Source organism: Pinus tabuliformis, chromosome 2_2 (genome assembly GCF_031772625.1).
Source record: "Pinus tabuliformis cultivar Carrire ecotype Pingquan chromosome 2_2, CPIR1, whole genome shotgun sequence".
Lineage (NCBI taxonomy): Eukaryota > Viridiplantae > Streptophyta > Pinopsida > Pinales > Pinaceae > Pinus > Pinus tabuliformis.
This window is the reverse complement of record NC_142300.1, coordinates 349,671,209-349,675,483: the sequence shown is the minus strand read 5'-3', so window position 1 is coordinate 349,675,483 and position 4,275 is coordinate 349,671,209. Positions and strand designations below refer to the sequence as shown.

Below are 4,275 nucleotides of genomic sequence, written 5' to 3'. Positions count from 1 at the left end.
TCTCATAGGAGTAGCGTCTCTGACTAACTCCTCATATCGGTACCAGTAACTTTAATTATACGCCTATTAGATTCGATAACGTGGCGACCGTCATCATGGACCCGGTCCATACCTCTCGACTTTATCCATTCGCCACATCCAGTACACCTGTCAACTTTATCCATTCGCTCCCTCCCACCTCCTACAAATCCCCATCCTCCGCGAACATCGCAAAGCCTATTTAATCCACTGCATCCTCCTCCATACTTCACCAGAGTTAGAAATATCCGAAAGATCCTTACAGAATTATCGGTTTTGGTATTTTCAGTCAGTCACCATGTGCGGAATTCTAGCTGTGTTCGGTTGCTTGGACGCATCGCAGGCCAAGCGCGCACGGGTTCTGGAGCTCTCGCGAAGGTATGTCAATATAACATAAGTAATCCAATATAGAAATCTCATGTAACTAATCGTATAAATATTAAAAAGCAAGATAACATGAAAAAAGATAGGCAGATTTGTTGCAGTAGAAAAAACAGAAAAGGATAACCATCTCTTTTTCGTTGTAGCCATCGGATCGAATATTTGTTTTTCTCTGACTTTGTCTGTGTTGCTTTCATGGGCAGGCTACGACATAGAGGCCCTGATTGGAGCGGGCTGTATCAGAGCGGGAATTCCTTTCTTGCTCACCAGAGGTTGGCCATTGTAGATCCTGCCTCTGGGGATCAACCCCTCTACAATGAAGATAGACAAATAGTTGTTACTGTAAGCCCATTCCGTCCTCCCAAATTTGGTTTCATTCATTAATTGCAAATAGTTGCTCAATTATTGAGTCGAGGTTCTGGCATTGCAGGTGAACGGAGAAATATATAACCACGAGAAACTGAGGGAGCAGCTCAACTCTCACAAGTTTCACACTGGTAGTGATTGTGAAATTGTAGCTCATCTCGTGAGTACCCAGCATTGTACTTTGCATTCCTGCCATTTTTCTCAATTGTTGGCCCCTCTTTCAATTTTGTGCTCGTAAATTGCCATGACGATTTTCGGGTTTAATGTCCTTTGGCATTTTAAGAGTAAGATTCTGAATTGTTGATCTGACTGTGCTCTGCAAGTACGAGGACTATGGTGAGGAGTTTGTGGACATGTTGGATGGAATGTTCTCTTTCGTTTTGCTTGACACACGTGACCAGAGTTTCATAGCTGCTCGAGATGCTTTTGGAATCACTCCCCTCTACATCGGCTGGGGGCTTGATGGTTTGTTCATGCACACACCACTTTTCATATATCATTGCGATATTCTTTAGCATTTAGCTGGCAAAATATGATGAAATCTACTTTAATATTCGAGTTGTTGTTATCTTTGCCTCTGCCATTTATATGATTGCAGGATCTGTTTGGTTTGCGTCTGAGATGAAAGCTTTGCATGTTGATTGTGAACGTTTTGAGTCGTTTCCCCGGGACATATATACTCCAGCAAACAAGGTAAAGGTTATTTCTTCATACTGTAATAATATGACTTCAGTCATTCAGATTACACTAAAAATGAAGTCTGTTTTGTGTATTGATTGTTGCAGGAGGCCTGCGCAGATGGTACAACCCAACTTGGTATTCAGAAAATCATATACCGTCCACTCCATATGACCCTTTGATTCTGAGACGAGCATTTGAGAAAGTATAGTCCATTACCATACCTGAGTTGCTTCCCCTGTCGTTTCCAACGGGATTAAATTAGACTATGATTTAACTCGACTCAATCAACCTCAGTTAACTGACTCTCTAATTTTAGATTATTCTCAGAGTTAATTAGCTATTTTAACAGATTCTACCCGTGGCGTGGTTGTGTAAAGTACTGAAAGTGTGATATGATCTGTTTGAATGATACAGGCAGTCATAAAAAGGCTGATGACTGATGTTCCATTTGGAGTACTGTTATCAGGAGGGCTCGACTCGTCCTTAGTTGCAGCAGTTGCAGCTCGCCATTTGGCTGCTACCAAGGCTGCAAAACAGTGGGGAGATCAACTACACTCTTTCTGCGTTGGTTTGCAGGTATGTTCTTTTGATTAATAACTGCAGGGTGACCTATTGTTTGGAAAACAGATGTGTGTGTTCTATTTGAAGTAGATAGGTTGATGCAGGCTTATTGATGATTAGTCCAGTATAAATTTATTGAAAAATATTAGTGTATACTTTTACTAGATCAAAGTAAAAGGAAACTCCATGAAATTGAATCATCAAATGTTAGTAATATTACCATTAAAATAGTTGAAACGGACTTCTTATATAATTCGTTTTTTCGTGTCTGAGCAGGGATCGCCAGATCTAAAGGCTGCAAAAGAGGTTGCAGAGTATCTCGGTACCGTTCATCACGAATTCCATTTTACAGTGCAGGTATTTGTCTCGGCACCCATCTATGTATGTAAATTTTAGAGCAGGGGCAAGTTTTTTGTTTCAATGTATTGAACATTTGCCTCTGTTTGAGGCGATTGTAACAGGATGGTATAGATGCAATCGAGGACGTTATATACCACGTTGAAACATACGACGTGACAACTATCAGAGCAAGCACGCCCATGTTCTTGATGTCTCGGAAAATCAAGTCGCTAGGAGTGAAGATGGTTCTGTCTGGAGAAGGATCAGACGAGATATTTGGGGGCTACTTGTACTTTCATAAAGCTCCTAACAAAGAGGAATTCCACCAGGAAACATGTCGTAAGGTGACTAGCTAGAAGCCTTGTAGACAATATATTGGGATTCAGAGATTACCTAGTGATTAATAAAATGTAATGTGTGATTTGATGCAGATAAAGGCTCTTCACATGTATGATTGCTTGAGGGCTAATAAGTCAACATCTGCATGGGGTGTGGAGGCCCGTGTTCCATTTTTAGATAAGGAATTCATCAACGTTGCCATGGCCATTGATCCCGAGTGGAAGATGGTAAGCATTTTCATCAACTCACTCTAATCTGGGATTTTGATGACGTGGAACTGTTTACTCATTTGCTTTAGTTGTATAATCTTTAACAGGTGAAGCCTGACATTGGGCGCATTGAGAAGTGGGTCTTGCGGGAGGCATTCGATGACGAGAAGAATCCTTATCTTCCCAAGGTTATGATAAAACTCTCGTTTCCGATCTGAGCTCTAAATTCCATCCCGTGTAAAGAGTCTGAATTTTAACACTAGTGGGTAATTTGTTGTGGCACTGCAGCACATTCTGTACAGACAGAAGGAGCAATTCAGCGATGGGGTTGGGTACAGTTGGATTGACGGCTTAAAATCACATGCGGCAGAGCATGTCAGTCACCTGGCTTGGCTTTCTTTGGTTTTGCTCTAATGTCATAATAAATTAAATTAGCAAAGTCGACTAATTATTTGTTCTGGTGATGTACTGTACTGCAGGTGACAGATACGATGCTGGGCAATGCCAAATATATATTCCCCCATAATACTCCCACTACAAAGGAGGCGTACTACTACAGGATGATATTTGAAAGATTCTATCCTCAGGTAAACCGGATTGAGGAATGAGTGTCTAGCTTAGCTGTTTACGTAAGCCTAAAATTCTTATGGTTGGATTATGGATTGGATGTTATAATTTGCAGAACGCGGCACGGTTGACGGTTCCGGGCGGGCCGAGCGTGGCTTGCAGCACCGCAAAGGCCGTGGAATGGGATGCTGAGTGGGCTCACAATCTGGATCCCTCTGGCAGGGCTGCTCTAGGCGTCCATGCATCGGCATACCAAGAATCTAAAAATAGCGTCACCGCGAATGGGAATGTGGACATGTTGCGCAAAATATCGCCGAAAATGGAGACTGTCGGCGCTCCACAAGTCGTTATCAACTGTTAGGTTGTTAACGGAGAGAAGCTGTCGCTGGGAATTGCTGACGAGTCTGGCTGTCTTTATCAGTACACTGGTTGAGCTGTCTGTCTAGTTAACCCATCCACACAAATGGGCGGGCCGACAAAATGCTTGTTGACCATCTGTCCTATTTCACTACGAGTGAGTGACGGCTTGTATGTATGTAATGGCTGTTTGGAATACGCGTTTTCCATTTGCTAGCTTTTATGTATCAAGATGTTGCGTGATCACGTTTTTACGTTCATGGTTGTTTAAATGTTTTGTCGGATAAATATCATGATATTGTAAATTTTTGTAAGTTCTTTTGGTTTTAACTAAAGAAAATATTTGGATAATATTAACTCTTTTTGGGATTCAATAAAAACCTCAGTTGTCTAATGAAGGGCATCAAAATGTGAGAAGGGGTGGCCCTGAAGCAAATAAGCAAGTTACATAGTTACA

The 4,275-nt window shown here is 41.7% G+C and overlaps 1 pseudogene across 1 annotated transcript; it reads left to right on the top strand.

The window, feature by feature from the left end:
• Positions 1 to 213: 213 nt before the first annotated feature.
• Positions 214 to 4,073, top strand: LOC149192697 (asparagine synthetase [glutamine-hydrolyzing] 2-like; annotated as a pseudogene). The gene is made up of 14 exons (XR_016254363.1): positions 214 to 396; positions 603 to 741; positions 830 to 925; positions 1,089 to 1,230; positions 1,364 to 1,458; positions 1,551 to 1,648; positions 1,861 to 2,022; positions 2,284 to 2,364; positions 2,469 to 2,690; positions 2,778 to 2,912; positions 3,002 to 3,082; positions 3,183 to 3,269; positions 3,374 to 3,481; positions 3,577 to 4,073. The product of XR_016254363.1 is annotated as an asparagine synthetase [glutamine-hydrolyzing] 2-like (transcript).
• The last annotated feature ends 202 nt before the right edge of the window (positions 4,074 to 4,275 follow it).